Raw genomic sequence first — 21,595 nt, 5'->3', positions numbered from 1 at the left:
GACATCATTTAAATAGAGAGAAATATTAAGATGTGTGCATCTCACCCAATTATTATCAGGCTGATATTCCTGACTACCAGTGAAAATTCCGTTCCCCCAGTTGAATTTTCTCCTTGCCACCATTGCAAATAAGAAATAGAATAGGTTGAGTATTATGGGAGCATGACTCATGCCCTTGTAAACAGGACTGGAATGGAAATGTAACATTCCCCCATTCATTTTGTGAACATTCTATTCCTCACTCAATATCTGTATATTTAAGGGCATGAAATGTGGTATGGAACATAGCAGGTTGGAATAGATCATTTATATGCATGTTCCTCATTTTTTGATGGGGAAACTTTTTAGTTTGATTTGTTTCAGAAAACTCTATTGTTCCAACTGCTTGCTTAGACTTTGTTAAAAGTCTAAGTAAGTCTGTCAGTAGTCTAGAAATGATAAAACCTCCCAAATGGGAAAGAACTTCAGAAATGTGTGTTGTGCATAGTCAGAGCAAGGTTGACTGGTGTGTCTGTGTGTGTGTGTTTGTGTATGCATACCTCTGAGTTCATTCCTGGAATCATGTGCCAAACATTCAGATAGAGTTACCAATAAGTATTGTAATAAGTTTTTCCATCAGAAGTCCTGCATGTCGGCTCACTCCGTTTGTTTTGTGCATCTGTAGCTCTGAACATCCTCCTTAACCAGAAGCTGAAATTTTCCTCTTGTCATGTTATCTGTGCCACTAACTCCCTCTGTCACTCTTTCCTTATTCAATCCACCCCCCCCCACATTCTAATTCTTCTGCTTTTCAGTCCCCAGCTAACAAACATACCTGCAACCAACTTTTCAGCAACTCTCACTGCCACCCTGTGTTCCTACCAGCTGTTTTTCAAGTTATTGTTAAATACAGATTTAGCACAAGTTTGGCAGGAAGATATAGGAGAGATAGTTCTTTACCTGTGCAATTGGACACCTGTCAGATAAAGAGCCGTGTCTCCCAGTTTCTCCTGTAATTGGAGGCCTGGCAATAGATATTAATAGTTTTTATTAATATTGGCAGCTGATATATGTATATGTGTGTGTGTGTGGTGGTGGTGGGGTTATGACCTAAAGTAGCAGAGAGGGAGGGAAATAACTTCTGTCCTGGCTGAATCAGGTCTTTAAGGCAGGATTTTATGTGGAGACTTGATGGGTGCAAGGGGAGAGGCCTGTTTGAAAAAAAAACCCACTAAATTTTCTTGCTATCAAACCAGAATGGACCTTTAAAACATTGCCTGTGGATTGTAGGGAGGGCCATGCCCACAGCAGTCTACAGTGGCCAAGACAAACTAGATAGGTCCCAGGCCTTGAACACAGTATCAATCACATAATTGGCAAAGCACCCTAATTGTATCCATGGCAAAAATCGTGTCAGGAGAAGAAGGGAACTACTACAATACTTCAAAACTGGAATAGCTAAAGATGACTTTAGGCTGCCTCAGTTGTGGGATGAGATGAAGGCAACAGCATGAACACATATCACATAAAACAATTCTTGGCCTGTCCATAGTGTGAGCTCAAAGAGGAGAAAACAGATCCTGGATTATTCCTAATCAGTTATATTATTCAGAAAGCTTTAAATTCCTAATGAGGTATATTATTCAGAAAGCTTTAAATCAGAGATAAAGGAGCTTTGTAAATAGCTGGGATTGGAGAGTTCATTGGCTAAAAGCTGGTGTCTCTGCACGTCAGGAGTTACAATAGGAATTACGTTAGAACTGGTCTATAGGCACTAAAAACTATAATGGGTCCTTTTGAGCCTGTACCACATGGTTTTAAAAAAAACATTTCAACTTCAAGGTGAAAATTTACAGCTGCTTTTGATTATTTGGCTGGGGGAACACAGCAAATCAGGGGATTCACAAGCTAAAGCAGGCAATTGCAGCCTCCAGGACTACATATTGGATTTCCAACTATATGCCACAGATGATCTGACTCTAATTGCCCAGTTTTGAGGACACATCAACAAACTGAGAGATGGGTTTGTGAGACAGGGAACACCAGACAATTTGGAAGAGCTGTTCCAACATTGTGTGTTAACTGATGGGCAATTGGAAGAGTTGAAACATGGAGGAAATAATATGGAAAGGAGGCTTTACAGTCTCTTTTCATCCTTACCCCACTTCCTGTGGCCAGCACTGGAGAATCTGTGCAAATAGGAGCAGTGAAGAGATCCTTGTCATTAGCAAAGAGACAGAGGAGAGACTTTGGTTTATGTTTCTACTGTGAAGCCCCAGAACACCAAGCAAAAACTTGCACTGCTAATGTATAGATCTCTGATTCATCTGCAAAGTTCCTTACCTGTGGAACTGCAGGCCATGTAGAAACAAGTCCTGGAATCAGTCCAAAGCTTTGTTTTCAGGAAACTTTGCAGGCTGCTCTCAAGAAGCCCTCAGGCTATTAAGAAGAGCTCAAGCAACTGATTTCAGGAAGTGCATTTTATTATCCCTGTGTCAGCCCTTCTAGGTAGACCATGTCAGAAAACAGACTCCATACTTTGACTGCAATAATATTTTATTGATAGAGGCTAAAGTAAGAGAATCTTAAAAGCCTGACTATGTTTTTCCTCCCTCTTATATCCTAGGGAGTTAGAAGAAGCCAGTTTGAGTTTCTTTTTTATGCTTTTCTCATTTCCTGGGCTTAAAGCATGTTTTTCTTTTCTAACTGTTGCTGCATAGTTTCTCCAAGGTCATCTGTGTGGCTCTCTATACACTTTGCTCTTCATTCAATCTTAGGTTTAGAAATACAACTTTCCACTCTTGTAGACTCAGGTGTACCAGCCAATTTCATAGGTGAAACCACACTGCAGCAGTTTAAATTGCCCACACAAATGTTAGAGAGAGTTATGCTGTGGAAACAATAGATAGGCAAGCATTTTGAGCTTGTCCCATTTTGCAATGCACAGCATCTTTGCAACTGATAATGAATGATCATACAGAATTCTTCTACCCTGTGTCACAGCTTCCTTACATGTCTTCATTGTGCTGGCCATTGATTGGTTGTGAAACTCATAATCCGGATGTTCACTGGGAGCAAGAAAAAACTGGGATCCTGTTTCAATGGATTTTACTACTGATCCAAAGGTTACACAAACATTTTGTGGCTGTGGATTTGTTCACCAGGATGGCTCATTTTATTCCTTTTAAGGCCTTCCATTGATTCAGGAGATTGCATAACTCTTTCTATATCACGTTTTTTGTTAGGTACAGAGTCATAGTAAATCATGCTATCTCAGATTATGGATCTTAATTTACATCCAAGTTTTGGAAGGCCATCTTCCAGCTATTAGACATTCAGATTCATTTGCCACCTTCACACCATCCAGCTTCAAATAGACAAGCAAAGAAAGTGAATCAATTTTTAGAACAATACTTAAGATCCTATGTCTCTTATCAGCATGACAATTGGACTGAACTGTTGCCTATTGCAGAATTTGCCTATAACAATTTACCATGTTCTTCCATAGGCATGTGTCCCTTTCAGACAGTTTATGGCTACCACCCCTGCATCTTGCCTTCCAAAATTCTGGCATTCACTATTCCTTGTGCTTTAGAGTTTCTTCAAAAAGGACAGGCTGCTCAGCTCCTCTTACAGGAAGTTAGATTTGGCAAGTTTGCTGCAGATACACACAGGCAAGAGAGCACCAAGGTCACAGTAGGGGATTTGATATGGCTTTCCACTAGGTTTTTACTTTCTGCCCACCTGTCTAAAAAGCTGGACTCAAAGTTTATTGATAGTTTCCTATTTACCCAGCAAATTAATTCAGTGGTCTTTTGTTTTCAATTGCTTGCTTCAATGAAGATTAGCTGATATTCTATCAGTCACTGTTTGTTTGTGAGGACCCCTCCTGCCCCTTAAGTTCAAGATGGTGGACGAGGAAGAAGAATATGAAGTGGAATGTACAGTATTCTGGATTCTAGAGGCAAGAAGAATGTTTGAAATATCTTATTCACTGGAAGAGCTACCTTGAAACTGAGCAGTCATGGGAGAGCACAACAGATGTCCACACTCCATGCTTTGTGCACTAGTTCCATTGAAAATTCCTGCACAAACCCCATCTATAGAGAACTTGCCACTATAACCACTAGACAGTGAGCTCCAGGATGAAGAGGAGTCTGTGCTGCCTGCCATAATAGACTGTCCAGTATCAGTTGCCATTCAAGAAGAAGGGAAAGACTTTCTAACTCCATCTGACTGTATATGGTAAGACTTGTTTGTTGACCTTGGGGAGCTACCAAGTGAGGATGGAGTGAGTCTGTAGTTGGTTTTTAAAGTGACTTGCCTGAACCCTGTTCATATGTTGGAGGGGAAGACTGAGTCTGATGAGGAGGTGGTGTAGAGGTGTACAAAAATAACTTTGATGAAAAAATACATAACCTCATTATGAGAAAGTAAATGACAACTCAGTCCCGAAAAACAAGAGAGTATGAGAAAAAGACTCAAAATAACCCATCTTGATTCAGTTTGGTATAAGAAGGGGCAGAAGGAAACTGGCAGACTTTCGAGATTCTGTCTTTATACCCTATAACATTAGAGTTCCCATAGTTCTTGCATCGTCTGTTCCATGACCTGGCCTACCTTGAAGGGCTGAAAATATGTTGTTTAAAAGCAGGCACTGTGGTTACAGTGGTTAAGCAAATCATGTATGTATATAGCCAACGTGTTTATGAAGCTGCCTGGTTTTCATTACTATATGTTAAGAATAACTAGAGTTTAGAAGATTTCCTTACTTGCTACTGAAATCATTGGCAAAGTCATGTTCATCTTTTCCATGTTGGCTTTAACAAATGAATATATCTGTATAAGGAGATCTAAATACACAGATGTCCTAGACCTTACATAGGGCAAATCATATCTTGTTTTTCAGATTTAGATTTGGAATACAAAACCTCGTTTTAAATTTGTTTTTCTACTCCTATCTTCGAAGTTTACCCACATGTCTATAGTGTTTTTGCTCATGCTTTTTATCTTTATATATTCTATCTCTAGTGTTCGTGTGATCTGCATGTTAACAGGTTTTTAAATAAGATCTGATGTGTCACTCCTGTTGCAGTTAGAATAAGATTGAGCCACAGTATTAAAAAATCTCTTCCACAGGTCCTTCCTCTTCTCCTTTATGTATGATTCTATATTAAAATGGAAATGAATAAGGAAAATATCTTTGTGTCTGGATATCATTATTCTTCATGTGTTCTTCACACCTGAAGTAGGCTCACTCTCAATTTTGGGGTGGGGAAACAAGCTGCACTTTAGATGTAATTTTTAATGCGCATTTTCCCATCAGAATCCCTGCAGTGGATCCCCAAATGTAACAGAATGGTCTACTCTCTTTTTGAATAAATGAATATATACTATTATCTATTCAAGTTATTAATAAGCTAGGTATTATAGTGTATTAAAACATTACCCAGTGCTTGGTAGAAGATTGCTGCAGAAATAGAGAAAAGTTCCTTTTTCAAACTAACTTTGTACTTACTATTGAAAAGGAGATAACTTTTAAGGGAAAAGAAACACAAAGGAGAAAGCATTGTTGTCTCAGGTGAAAATTTGGTTCTCGCCTATGTTTTTATCATCCAGTGCAAGCATAGGATGCTTTTGCCATCCAGAAATTGTTGTACTACACCTCCCACCATTCTGACTCAATGGCCTGAGATTCATTGGTACTGGAATGCAACAACATCAGAAGGGTCAAGGATTTTCCTCCTGAATCTAGGCTAAGTTGGTTTTAGTGAAGGTTTTTCTTTTTCAGATTTTGTTAAATCAAATGGTTGTTGATTTGATTTAATGTTTAGCCAACATTAATCAAATTTATCCATTTGAGTAATGTTGGCTAAACCTTTGTTTTTTTTACTGAGGTCCTTCGAATGTCATAAAATGTTACAAACAAGCAAACAAACAAATAAAGGGAAAGGATTTAGATGCCCCTTTCTAATGCAGCTGATTCTGTTTTTACCTTGGAGGAGGAAAGTTACAGACTAAATGCAAGTTGGAATTCTGTCCTCTGTTAAATAACACATTTTATCTTTCTTTTGTTTTCCCTTTTGAAGAGGAAAATAGTAGAGTTATGGAAAAATGCTCAAAAATATTTTAAGGTTAAGAGTTACAAAGGAAGAAGGAAAGATATGGAGCATATCATATTTATGCAAAATGAAATGCAACTGCAAACTTTGTTGTAGGCAATTATGCTGGAGAGAGAAATTCAGACGATTGTTTTTAGCAAAGAAAAAAATAATAAGGAACTCAAGAGGCTGACTTTGTATGCAGAAACAGTAAATTCAAGAGCCAGAAGTGATTTTCTTAGAAAAGAGAAGTTGAGTGAGGAGTGACAGGACTGAAATAAGATAATACTTGCCTAATTAGGATGTGCAACAAAAATCTAATTAAAACTGAGTATAACTGAAGATCCCTACATAGTAAAAATATTTGGTATTTTGCATTCTGTTTTCCTATCTGCTTCTGTAAAAATAGATGCTCATGTTGGAGAGGAAAATTCTTAAACGTTATCTGTTTAATCCTCTCATCAAATTTTATCTCTGCATTGCATCAAACACTGCCTTGACAATGTGGTTTTTATGCAAAATCAAACTACATGGGGAGAGGGGATGAGGTGGAACAAACCATCAGAACTACAAAAATTCTCTCTTTCAAAGTTAAAGTGGAAAACATATTTTTCAAAATAATTTGCATGATAATTCCAATGCATGCTTCCCCTGTGTTCACCCTTTGCTCAAATGTTTGTACCAATGAAATCTCACAACCTGGGCTAACACACTATTGATAAAATAGCCTTTCCCAGTCTGGCACCCTCCGGAGATGTTGCCATCTGCACCAGGCTGGGGAAGGGTGTGGCTGAGAATTAGTTAGACTGGAGCTTTGAGAATCAAAAGGCCACAAGTTCAAACCAGATTAATTTTATTATTTTCAAAACATGTGCAACAATTGCAGCATTAAACAGTAAGGGGAAAGTGAAGTAACTACTTCAACAACAACAGCTGGTAGCCAGAAGTGACAGTTCTCTTGCCTTTTTTTCTGGGCCATCAGGTCAGCCCTTCTTTTATCCTGCATCCTTCAAGTGTGGTGGAGGTCCCTATATCTTTGCTAGTGCTGAGATAAGATTAAATAGCTGGTACAGTTAGTACCTATATACAGAATGTTAGGTAGGGGGAAACGATATATAAGAAAATACTTCTGAATGAAATGAGGATCTCAAAACTGATATAACGGAACGATGTAGATAAGTGTTTCTCAAACTTGGCAGCTTTAATATGTGTGTACTTCAACACACATCTTAAAGTTACCAAGTTTGAGAAACACTAACATAGATCAACAACAGCCCATATTCTATATAAGAATGGAGCAACTCCAGTTCAAAGAATAATGTATGTTTTCAGGAGAACAAGTGGACATTTCATTAAAGGTAGGATGGAAGATTCATTTTTTATATCTTCCTCAAGGATGCTCTAATCCCACCTTCCAAAATATCACTATTCCATGGCCATAGCATGCTCAGTTCTTGTTAACTGATTTTTGGGATATCCTCTTTAATTGTGTTCCAAAGCTCTTTAGTATTCCTGCAAGCTTTGAGGCTCACCTAAATCTGATAATTTTCCCTCTTGTGTAAGAAATTGCTTAAACATCAAAAATAACTGGAAATGCCTCAGGAGTAGGAAAAGGTAAAGATTTAAATCTGAAGAATAGCTGTCAACTAGGCTGGGCATGTTGACCTTGATGGGATTGTGGTTTATATTTGCACAAATATGCTGAAGATGTGATGCAGAAATTGTGTTCTGCTCTTCTTCCTGTAATAGAAAAGTATATTTCAGTGTAATTATTCTTTACATTATAAGACCAAAACATTTTAAGATTTTGCTTTTAGTAGCTTAGTTAAAAAAAAAACTGGGAATGAAAACTGCCTGAGAATGAAGTTATAAAACCCTGACTGGGAAAAAGGCTGGAAGAAACACAACATGGTTTTATTGCTGAATTAAGTAGGTCTAACCATTCAGGAGGTCTCCTGGGTGTCCAACAGTGTGAAATTCTAGGCAAGCTGCTAAGAGACTGTTGCGGGATGAGCACTCTGTGGGAGCATAAATAAGTGATAACTTTTGAATGAGTTCCTATTTCTCTACCAGTCTTCTTTTAGTACTGTTTCCCCCCCACCCTTACTGCATTTTCATGTGCTTAGATTGGTATTTTCACCAAGTCACATAAAAACAGTAGCTTTCTACTCTTCTATATAATATAGCTAAGCATAAATTTCATCACAGGGATATATTCAGAAAAGAGGTTAATGATAGTGGGAGTGGATCAGAAACTCTGTAGTACAGGTTTTCTATTCAGAAATATAGTTTAAAAGCAATTAAATTAAATTTCCAACTGAAATCAACTTTCCAAATGGAATCAAAACGTTATTTCCAATAATTGAATGAAATCAGATGCCTCTAAAATAAACAGAATGATTTTTGATGCTTCTACATGGGCAGAGAAATGTTTTTTTTTCCAAAACAGTTTGGATAACTGAAATAAATTGGCCCAATTTGAAAATTCAGTTTGAATATCCAGATAAAATTGGATCATTTTTCTGAATCAATTTGAACTGTCAAGATGAATTGGATGATAATTGATAATTCAGATTAGATTTTACATTAGTTGCACATGCCTGGTAGTGATGCTCTACTATTCAAAATAATTATGAAATCATTAATTGATTTTCTTTGGAAATGCCAGAGTCTGCCACAGTAAAATTTTAATCTTAGCCTATCAAGAGAATTAGTTAGGAAATACAGCTGTATGGAACAGTGGAAGAAGATGAAAGGGAAGATAGAAAAGACAATGCAAAATGATTTTATAAAAAACAGTGATTAGCAATGAAATTATATCAGGGATGCTGGAGAATTTTGTTTGGTCTGTATTTTTGAGAAACTGACTGCTCTTGTATGTTACAACATTGATCAGAATTTAAGTATTCTTCAAATTACACATTTTTTTAGATTTTGTGGAAGCCCAGAAACTGCATTAAAATCAGCTTTTATGAATACTATATACAAAAATGTACTTATTAAGGAAAAATACCTACAAAACTGTATAAATACACTGGAAATTTTTTTTTTTCCCACAAGCTGTATGCTTATTTATAGGTGAAATCTTGATAAGATGCAAAATTTGAAAGAAATGGAATTAAGTTTGAATGCAAGCAAAATTAGTACAGTTGTGATATAGTCTGAAATCTATTAAACATAATGGGACTTTCAACCCAGAGTTCTTACTCAAGGCACAAATGACCAGGCTCAAATTATCCTACTTCAGACACTTTATGTGAAGATATAGTTCTACGAAGAAGGCTCTAGTGCCTCTAGGGAAAGGTAGAAGGAAAGAAAAGAAGATGATGACTAGCAGCAAGGTGGAGGGACTCCATTACAGTAGTGATGAGTATACCATTGGAAATGTTGAAGGACCAGGTTAAGGACCAATCATAATGGAGAAAATCTATCCATGTGGTTGCTAAGAGTTGACAATGACTTGATGCTATGTAATCAATCAATTGGACTTAATCCTAGGTATGTGGGCATAGGACTGCAGTCTGATACTGAAAAAAGGATTTACTCAGGAAACTTAGCCAATGTCAAGAACTTAGGGGAACATTACTGTGGTCAAAATTATGACTTATTTCCACATGGAACTTTAAATATGGCTTCAAGCAATGACTTGGATATTATCAGTCACACATATAGTAAGATGGCTTACTATATGTGGCTCACAATAATAATCAGTGGAAGCCATGTTAAATGTCACAAAGCTCAATCAAATAATAGATATGCAGGTGTTGATCAACCTATATATAACATGTCTTGTTTTGGAACCTTCATGATTCAGATCTTCAGTAATTCTACTGCACAGAGGAGAAGTTCAGTGGAAGTTGTTTTTTTGCAGCATTCAGGTCACTGATCACTGAAATGTTATGATGTTGAGCTTCTTTCTAGGAGTTTCAGCTAAGCTTTCCTGTTTAATAATGGCAACTTGGCAACTTGTTCCCATATTAAGTTAATTTTGAAATGTCATTGAAAGTTTGTAAACTGGTATGTTTTGCAGCTTGAGAAAACTACTTAAGCCTGGCACTAGGTTAACCAACTGGCTCACACCACATGCATCACATGGCTTCTTTAGAAGATTGAACAACTACTACTATTATTCCTTCATCTTATTTACACTCTAGGAAAATAGGCTCTTTGACAATCATTATTATATCCTGAAAGTGTATTACCATGAGTTGAACAGATTTTTCACTACTTTGTGAGAAACACATCTGAAAATATTTTTATTGTTTTAATAAAGTCATCATTATACCCACTGGTAAGGCTGGAAACTGCATTCTTAATAAGGGCATGTTCCACAGAAAAAAAGAAGATAGCATCACAGGGTGTGGAATATTTAGTATAACAAAAAATGTATCAAAAGTGTTTGCATTATTCCAAGTTATCCATGTATAAGTGTTTGTTCTAAGGCCTTGCCAGTATGTTGTCTTGGTAACTCTGAACTCTGGCTTGGAAGCTACATACTGTCTGGATGGTATTGACCATCTTTAGTACTAAAATGGAAAGCAAGTAATGTAACAAAAATGGAGTATTTAATAACTTTCACATTAATTAAATTTAATTTATCACAACAAGTTTTGGTTTTATAGACAAGGCCTGATGTTTATATTATTTGTCAGTCAGTTTGAGGTACATTGGTTACTTTTGTCACTGTCCTCATTTAATAACAGGTTTCTGAGCTAACAAGTATGGATGATGTAACACAGCCTTCTAGGACTATTGCTAGAAACACTGGCATTCAGAGCAATCCAATATTATGTCAAAATAATGACACAAGCATGATGAGGTAATAATGTAAATCCCTTCAGTGTGTATTTGCATCTTGATGTCTGACACCAGCATGCGAGTTGTGGTTTTTGCATCATGATGCCATCAAACATGATCCACCACTTTCTTCTGCCCTCCTGCATGTGTTTATGCCTGCTAAATATATTCTTTGGGAAACTGCTGCATTGCCATTAGCTTAAGGCAAAAGCTTTCCCATTAAAACTATCATAAAGATGGGTTTTGTCTTTGCCCTTAGAGGAGAACTTGCCACTGAAGAGAAAGGTTTTGTATAGTGCATAGGAGTCAGCCTGATTGAAGTGGCAGATAAATCTCATCTATAAATATAAATAAATACCTTGACAGATGGAAGAAGGGGAAAGAAATTAGAATTTCTTTCTAATTTAGAATCTGAAGAAATTCACAAAACCTTTTTTTGTTTTAGTGTTTTTATGCATCCCAGCTTCACTCCTAACAAAGATGAGGAGACTGCTTCCTTCTATTTCATGTATAGAAAGCCTCCCTCGAGATATATTCAATCCATGTAACGTGCTAATATTAATGTGACACAGGAAACAATGACTTCTAATACAGTGCCAAGCTGGATGCTTGTCACGTGTTTGGTGTTTAATAGCAGATTTTCTTCATTAATAGGTGACCGAGGGGAGGGAGCCCCAAGGGCAGTGTCAATTAAATTGCAGCTGTATCCCATACCTACGATTTGCTATTAGAGAAAAGTTTTCATTGGTGGCAAGCTACATAGTGCTAAACCATGAAGAAAATACAATTTCAAGTTGGTCCCTATAGCAGAAGAAGATGATACCATTTTCTGTTGTGCAATGGTAAACAGAACCTGGAATCAGGAATACAGCTGTCGGCCTTGTCCCATTCCCATTTTTTGTTGGAGCAAAATTACGTAAGGAGTACAAAAATAAGGGGAGACAAAAAAGAAAAAAAGAATATAGTCGGATTAGATGCAAGATGATTTCAAAGAAATAAGAGTAAAGGTTAGAGTGTTGATTGTTAGTACAACAGTAAGAAGGGCATCAATGACAACTTTAGCAGTGGGCAGAAATAGAAAAAAGGAAATACTGTACCGTAAAAAAGAATGATCTGTTGGGGAGATAGAAAAGAGTCAAGATGACATATTGAAGAAGACCTGACTGAGAGGCAGGTGTAAATGGCTGCAACACAGGAGGGTTTAGGGAAAGGAATAGTGAGATACTGTATGCTTTTGCCATGCTCTGTCTCACACTGACAGTTTCCTAATAGAAATGCAAAAGAAAGAAGCCCATCAAGGTGAATAAGCAAGAGACATTCAACTTAGATGAGCGCTTCAAAATAAGGAGCACATGTGATTGCCAGTGGGGTGAATATAGATTTAACAGCATCATGAAGGACCATGATGCAATTTGGCAAGCTGAACAGGAAGAACTACTGTGAAAGAAAAGAATGTTAGATTCTTTGTTCTGCTTTCAGGCATTGCACAATGCCCTCCTGTCTTTTGAGGAATGGGCTAACATTTCATTCTCAGAAAGTACCAGATGTAAACTTTGATTTCTGAATGATATAAAAGAGACTCCAAAACCACTTTTGGCGGTTCTGATAATACATGTTCATACTAAGCTTTGAGAGACAACAGTGCTATTCCATCTTGCTGGGCCAGATGACACATAATGAAAGAATTAATGTGCTTTAGGGAAAGTGTGGAGCCTGGACCAGGTCTCCTATCATGAGCCCAGAACCAAATATATTGAAGGGGGAGAACCTAAGCAAGCCAGAGAAGTCCGTGGCTATTTAGAAGTATTCCAGAATTTGAACATAACGGTATGGTTTAATTTCTCACCTTCTTAAAACAGTCTATGTAGAACATAACAGCTCCCTCTGTTAAAAATTCCTTAACTATAGACATATTTCCACTAGTGGTTCACCCCCTTCATAGTTTGGCCTCCAGGCTTCACTCAAAGAGACATTCATGCATGTAGTCAGGTGCTCACTGCACCCATTATTTATTAGCTCTAAGTTAGCTCTAGGTAGAAATTAAGTTGGAAATAATAATAAAGCAATTAATGTCTTTCCTCTTTAGAAGTTGCAACATGTTTAGGGTTTTATGGGCTTTAGACTGGTTATAAGTAATATCTACATTTAATTGGATATAGTTGCTGTTTCCCAGAAGCTATTCTTTAATGCTCTTGCAATCCAGGCTGAAATAAGATTTCATTTTTTTGTATCTGCAATATTTTAAAGAAGATACTTCAAACCAATGGCTTATTTTAAAGGTCAAAGCCCACTCTGGGTTGCTTCTATTTTTCCTAATTTTCTCTAGTTAGAATCTGCCGCTTCTGAATACTTCCATCCCATAGACAGATGCCTCTATGACTTATCCTCCTGTTACAGAGCTATGTATAGTTTGATGTGCCATCTTCAGTCTCAACTTGACACTTCAGAGTCTGAATCAATCAAACGTTAAATTTACCTTTCTGGCTAGAAATATATTCCATAGTGAAATTTCTGCAGCAAGTTATCCATATCCCTACAGGAGGCAGATACACAAACTGTATAGCTCATACTGCTTGTTTTCAGCTATTGGATCCCAAGTTGAAGCATCCTCCCTATTTGGCTTGAGAGCAAAGCTCAGGCTGCTTTGCATGCAGATCACATGTTAAATCCCTGGTACCTCATGCTAGGAAATAAAGACAGGAATAGATGGACAAGCAAACTCTTTTCAAGCACATCATTCCAATAAATGCACACAAGACACATAGGGTATTGCATGATGTCCCTGAGCCTGCCCTGCCCCATTCTGATGGTATTCCATTGCTCATCCAAGCAGAAAGGTAGGAGAAAATAAAATAAACATTTTCTTTCTCTGTGAATGCCCTAATAGCATTTTTCCCTCTTTAAAATTTTGGGAGATTTAATTGCACAGTGTCTGTTTATAGTCATTATAGCATAGCTGCAGTGCCTGTCCAGCAACATTGATCTCCACTAAATATTTAACTGGTACATATTAAAGGAAAAGGTCGCTGTACAGTAACACTGGATATGCTTTGTCTCCTTGGCTTAGTTCTTGGTATCTTGAGGTAGGATTTGAAAGATCCCTGGAAGTTGCTGCTAATCCATGGAGAGCCTACTGAGGAATTCAGGTAAGAGGGCTAAACTTTTAGAAATGATAATGATTCTAATAATAATGAGTGATGTTTTGTAAAAAGCATTTTCTTGTAAATTTGCTCTAAAGGCAAACTATGAACAAAATCAGACAAAAACTACAACTTTGTATCAGAAAGTCAGACTGGGAAAGCTGAGTATTGGGAGCTTTGGCCTAGCACATACAGTATAGGATGTATTCAAACACACACTTACAGCAAAATTCCACACTTCTGGGTTTGGCATTTTCACACTGAGAAGTATGAAATCCATTACACTAGTCCTGGCGGCACCACCACCACCACCACCACCACCACCCTTCTCCTTCTCCTCCTCCTTCTCAAAATGGCAGGTGAGGAGAGAGAACGTATTCCACCCATGTTGCTAGATATCCACGCTACCAATTTATGCGGGAATATGCTAGTGTTAAAAACTTCCTGGTAATAAACAGCAGGTTGTCTTAGGTTTCTAGCATTACCATTTAAGTTTGCTGCAGCTGAACTCAATTTGTATCAGTGGAGATTTATATCAAACAGTGGGAAGGCAGGTCATATCCTACTGCTGTCTTGCAGAATTAGTATCAAGAGCCTAGGCCATTACAGCAAGAAATAAAAGGTAGTTAGAGGAATAATTCATGTTCTATCAACCCTTGTAATGGTCATTCTATTCTCACTCTGTCTCCTAGACTGATTACTTTGTTTTCAGAGAAAAATCAATCTCACCAGATTATTTCATTATTTCCTTCCAGCATTTTACAACTTGTAGAAAATGCTGTTATGTTTAATGAGCATAAATGAATTCGGTTTTACACATAATTTTATGATACATATTGCCAGCATTTACATATCACCAGGAGTTAATGTTAAATATTTTTTACTCTGTAGGTATCTAATTAACTGGAGGGTTATTCAGTACAATGTGTTACCCCATTATATTTTTAAAGTTTTTCTTAATGCAGACTCTTCTTTGCATCTGACCTCAAGATCTAAGAAGTAGAAAAACGCTATCACTTGTCTGCCTGCTGAACTGTATTGGCTACAGAGGAATTGCAGGCTTGTGGATCAGGGGATTGTTCTGCTGGTGGATTTTCCTCCCCCTCATCGGCTGTAAATACAGGTGGGATTGATCTGCTACTTATTTTATCTTGAATTTCATCATAAGCTCTCTTGAATATATTACTAAAGGGAATTTACAGATGTGGCCAACAAGATGTCTTATGGAGATAATCCTATTTGTTTTCTTCAGCAATAAACAATTTATAAACAAGCTGGGCAACTTATTTCAATGATTAAAAAATCAAATATTTTCCCTAGGGAGATTGACAAGGAATGTACAGCATTTATTTAAATGTATACATACCCCTCACACTATTAATTTTTTAAAAAATGTAAACAACATGATGTAGAGAGCAGAAAAAGAGTAAGAAATAATACCCAAAGAAATTAAATGCATGAGACAAGAAAAGGAAACATAGTTAAAACTAATTTGCTCTAGTACCATTCATTATACTCTTCCATACATTTCTTTGAGATATAGTAATACTTTTCCATATTTTTGTTATTTTGTAATGTGTTTGTCACAATAGAAGTTGGGGCTAATATATCCTGCTGGAAAGTGGGTTGATGACATTGTAGTTGCAAGTGCAAAGGAGTGGAGGAAGAAGCTGGCACTCAAGGGGAGTTGTCAGTGGATAACGACTCCTTGGAATTAGAGAGAGCAGCTGCCTTTCCTTTACCAATTGCCATTTGGAGGGCTGCAGTGGAGACCACATTGTGTAATATGGTTTGAAGTTTCATAGATAGACTTTGGATGGAAGTATTGCAACAGCTTGTTATGCCCTTTAGTTTAGGTCCAGAAACTGTATCATCAACACCTGATGAACCCAAAGAAGAGAGTAAAATCTGGTGATCAGTGCTGTCAAATGCTGCAGACAAATCCATCAGCACCAATACTAATAAATGATGGTTTGCCTGTCATTACAAATTACTGTATGCTGACTCAGTAGAATGAACCACATGGATACCCTGATGGAAATGGGTTGATAAGATAATTCACTAAGAAATAAAAAGTTGAGAATGAACAATGTACTCAATGATTTTAGACAAAGAAAAGATACTGCACAAAAAATAAGTAGGAACATCCATCAACAGTAGGTATAGCTCCAGTAATATAGGTGTTCTGCTGCTAAGCTGGTGCCAGTATATTAGGCTGTTGAGTTTTGAACTGATTTTAGTTTCCAAGTGGTCTTTAGAGGCAGCCCCAAATAGAACTGATTATAGTAATTCAGATGTGAAGTGATGCGGGCATGGGTGACCAATGCTAGGATATCCTGCTGAAGCTAGATATAGCCCTCCTGGCCATAGCCTCCACCTGCTCCTCAATTAGGAGCCATGAGTCCAAGAGAGATCACAGATCTGCTCCTACCATCTCCTTTGAGTAGTCTTTCTGACCTGTGCATTTTGCCCAGGAATGTCTGCCTCTAGACCCTACCCCTGACTGATCTTGGGGACAGAAGCAACAAGGCAGGCCGTTTCCTCCCAAATAAGAGGATGCCTTTGTCCATGCTTTCTTTTAGTAAAGACCTTTATTCTTGTTCTCCTTCTAGGCTTTTGGGGCACAGATTGGGGACTATTATGGCTGGTATATATGGTATCAGGTGATGGGGCTTGTTTCAGGGTTTGTGCTGATTTTTATGATTTTATTATGTGGTTTATAATGGTTTGTTGTAAGTTGCCCAAAGTTGATGATATATAAACCTTGTGAAATAAATAAGTGATTATACTGGCAAACTGTCTTTGAAATTGCTTAATTTGGTGGTTGACCAACTTTAATTAGCATGACATGAAAGTAAGATTAAAAAGTACAATTAAATAAACACAGCCAGCATAAATAATTTTCTTGGTATCAGATAAACTAATTTGAACACTAAGGCTGTTAGTACTAAGACTTCAGTGAAGAGATCATCATAAATTGTAATAAATAGGTGGGTTAGTAATAATAATATTAATTATTGCTAAATTTCAAGCAAGGTCAATCAAATCAAACTGTTCGTAGTGGGGTTCTGCCGAAACACGTTGGCTATAAAACAGAAGTTGGTGATATTATCGGGGAATGTGTCATTCTGGTAGCTAATGATAGTTAAGACAAAAAGAGTCAGGACAGCCTGAGTATAGAGTTAGTGAAGGCATTATAGGTTTATGACATAGATCCTGATGAGACTGACAGTGAAGGTACATGTGGGCTGTTGTTTCAATGGTGTCTGCAGTGTTTCTCAACCTCGGCAACTTTGAGATGTGTGGACTTCAATTCCCAGAATTCCCTAGCCAGCCATGCATCTTAAAGTTGCCAAGGTTGAGAAATACTGGGTGTCTGACTTACAATGGCAGAGGTATTCATTGTAAGGAGTTTTCTGGAAACTTCTTTCCAGGACTACAGTTTGCAAGGCATTATAGTGTGCAAATGCCAAAGCTCTTTGGAACTGAGTTAGTATAAAAATGAACAATAGCAAAGTCAAAATGCAGCCCTGCCCTGACTTCCTGAAAGTTGGAATTAGAAGTAAGCGGTGATTAGCTGATGTTGATAGTAGTTTATGCAATAGTTTTGAGATCAAGTAAAATGTCTATCTGAAATCAATAAATGCTGCATAGTTGGACTTAGAAATATATTGTTCTACCAGATGATGCAATAAAAAGGCTGAATGTTTAATGGGGAGATCTGGTTGAAATTCAAATTATTATTCCACCAGAATATTTTTGAAGTCTATTCAGTTCACTAATTGCTTGTACAGGTGTCTGGCATGCAACTTGTTGACTATACTTAAATGAAAAGTTACTGTAGGTCTATAGTTTGGGTCAGTTTTGCCCCACCCTTTTTATGTATTGGAATAATTAATGCCATCCCCAGTCTTTGGGGACACATGCACTGCAGTCAGTGAAACAGAAAAGAAAGACCAGAATTGGAGCCCACTATTCCAAGTTGTTTCTGATTAACTTCTGGTGTTATAATCATCTCCAGGGGCTTTGCTGGGTTTAAGCTGCATTATCAGGGAATTTGTTTCAGTTACCTGGGGCACTCTGGGGGACAATCCACATCCAAATCTAGTGTAACAATGGCATCTTCATCCTCTTACGTAATGTCTGATTATGCTCCACTCACATGGCTGCAGGAATAAGGCAGTCAAATTGGGGTGGTTAATGCATGGGTAAGAGGCAATCCCACATCAGAAAAGTGCTGTGTTTTAGGACTGAGTTGCAACAGTTAGTTGCTGCCAAGCCATCCTCACAGCTTCCCTCTTTTTACTTTTGAGCAGCTGCCTATATTAGGTTTTTGGTGTATAAAGTGCTGGGGGGAAAGGATAATGGATGGTTCCTGAGTGTTTGGTATGCATTAATAAGAATTCTTTTGGCATTTACAAAATCCAGACCAAACCAGGTTTTTGAGTGGTAAACAACTTCTTCAGTTTTCTGCAAGTAACTGATAGTTAAAAGTGGCTGCAATGTCTGCACTTTTCTGTTATAATGGTCCAAAATGCTGTACAGCAAAGAAGAAGAGGTTTTGAACTGAGTGTAGAGATGGTCCATTCCCCAGGTTTTTGGACCATCTTGTACATGAATGTCATACCTCTAGCACCAAGTTTGAAGGATTAGTTTTCTCTAGGCAAAAGAAATTTCTTAGACAATTCAGATACAACTCTCTTGGAAGATGGTCACTATCCGAATGGCTAATGATTTTAATTGGACCACGTGGATCAGTAAGCTTGCAGAAATTGCTGTATCATCAGTTGTAAAGATCATAGATCTGGCCCCAAAGGTATACAATTGCTTTCACTATATTCGTATACTGCTTCATACATTGCCTTTTATTCTTTGAACTTCTCATCTCTCTCTTTTCGTGATCTTATCAATCTCATCCAACCACACATTTTTGGCCTTTCTCTCAACCTGTTGCCTCTTCCTTCATGTTAGTTTTGAAACTTGATTCTATTTCATTCTGCATATATAACCAAACCATCTAATGTATTTCTTTCATACTGATCACTAACAATTCACATCCATTTAGCACACTTCTTTTCTGGAAAGTCTAACTATCCATCATAAAAAAGGAAAGAGAGAAAAAAAGAAAATTGCAAAACAAAATGTAAAAAAACCCTTAAAAACATTCTGAGTAGAAAGTAAGAAAGATGTATATATACATGCACAACTCCTATACATACTAGATATATTAAAGCAGATCCTTTTTTAAAAAGTGAATTTGCTTTGCCTACAAAGAATCATATTGATCAGTCCTTCCATTCCATTCCATTCCATTCCATCATTACATTGATAGAAAGCCAGCTCAAAGTCTGAGAGTAAGCATACTTGTTCAATCTGGGGTTTTAAATCTGGAGTGGTACTTTCTTTCCAACAGTGTCAAATTATCTTTTTAGCTATACTCCAGGTCTGATAAGTGATCTATTCCTATAACATTGGACTTACTTGACACCTCCCCTTATATAAACAAGTATCCCTTTTATTTATTATCTGAATTACTGTGGCCATCATTGTAAGAACTGAAAAACATACTTGTGCATTTATCTTCTAGAATTCAGTAATAAAGTTTTTTAAAGTTAAGAAGTACATTTTATGTTTCTATCTTTCTCAAGCTTTTTTATTTTTGGTAAAATAGTACGAATCTGAGCTTTATCTTTTTTCTTAGAAATGCAGCATGACATTGTCATGGTCATCTTCAGGGGAGCAAATGTGTCGCAACATCACAGTACAAATTCCATCGCATTTGTACTTTATTACACGGTTGCACACACGTGCATAAGGGGTGGAGTTTGTGTTGCAATGTCATGAGACATATTTTGTCACTTGGATGAAATTTCAGCTTGCTGCAGATGACCCTGGATATTATTTCCAGAATGACACCATGAAGCTGCTATTCAAATGTAAGAGACTAGAAAAACATTTTCACAGGATTACTGTAATTGCTGCAACAGACAAAATCAAGACATGTCTAGATCAATAGTTTGTGGATGACTATAGCTATCACCAATCATTGTAATTTAATATTAGTTTTACAAATGAGAAGGGGAGGAGATATTCTTAGTTTACTCACTAGGAGTGCTGGGAACTATACTCAAAAATGTCTGGAAGGGCCTAATTGGAAAGGCTGATTTAAATAAAATCTTATTTTGAAATGAACCTAGGTAAAACATTATATTTCAAGACATTTGAAATATCTTTATATTGTAGAAATGAGAATATTATGTTTCTGCATGGTTTAGATTTAATAACATATTAAAGAATTATTAGTTGTATATTAATATCATGTAGATCTTTCCCCACTTTTTAGTTTATGTTTATAATTATTATATATACTTTTTTGCTTGTATTATCACTGTTGTATTGTTTTATTTATGTTTATTAAATCCACTAATCACATTTTAAAAATTAAAAATGTAAAACATTAAATATTAAACTTACCAAATAAATCTTAGTGGTCTGTTCATGCTCAGCATAGTCTTGATTTTTTTTTTCAAGATTCTATAGTTCAGTCCCACCCTCCATATCGATGTGTGTGACTTCATTTCTCCTGTTGTCTATCTTGGTTAATGAGATCCTGCATCTTGGTCCTGATGGGCAGCTACCAACCTTTCATACTCACCTTTACTGGCTGACAGTTCTGTAGGAACTGAAAGAAATGAAAGAATTTATATTATGCTGATATTTTGGATGGAAGTAAAGGTGGTGAGGGAGAAAGGCCGTGAACAAAACCTTTAAGGTTGTGCCTGTGAAAATATGTACAAGGTCAAGAAAGAGGGCTGGTTTCAGTAGCAGACAGGAAGAATGATTTTGGCAGCAAAATCAAAGTTCTGGATGAAGCAGAGGCACCAATTTTAGTAACAAGATTATGAAAGAGAATGTTGCAGTAGTCAGTGCAAATGATTTGCAAGTTACCCTCTATCAAAATATATAAAGGCTGAACCAGTGGCTCTCAGGCTAGACAGAACAGTTATGTATACAATGGGTATATTGAGTATAACTACAATAACTCACTCTCAAGGCCAGGAAGAGAACAGCCAAACTTCCATTGACTGGAAATGGTGGGAGGTAAAGGAAGCAGACTTCTCTATAGCTGAACATGATTCTTATGTTGTTCAATAGGCTGATATTCAACATATATATGGCTTCTATTTTGTGTGCAATACATCAACTTAATGAGCCCTATAATGTCCGTGAAACCTCTGCTGTAATGCAGTTCCTGAAGATGGGGTTGAGTGTCTGGCAGAGTCAGGGTTTACAATATTGCTGTGCCAGGAGTAAAGCCTGATAGCCATGGCCAGCTTTAGGCTGTGGCCGAAAAGGCACTGCCCTAGAGCACCAAAGCTTAGCAGGCTGCCCCTCCTTCCAAATCATTCCCAAAAATGCACATCTTTGCATCAGCAGGAGGTGGCGCCATCAGTAAATGTGGCCTAGGGATGCCATCACAGGGTGGCTGTTGTGGGGCAAATAGGAGGAGGAAGGAGTATTAGGTATGTTTGCTGCCTTGAGTTATTTATAAAAATGATAAAGGTGGGATAAAAATAA

The sequence above is a fragment of the Candoia aspera genome, chromosome 7 (genome assembly GCF_035149785.1).
Source record: "Candoia aspera isolate rCanAsp1 chromosome 7, rCanAsp1.hap2, whole genome shotgun sequence".
In the NCBI taxonomy this organism is placed as follows: domain Eukaryota; kingdom Metazoa; phylum Chordata; class Lepidosauria; order Squamata; family Boidae; genus Candoia; species Candoia aspera.
This window is presented reverse-complemented; position numbering follows the sequence as displayed.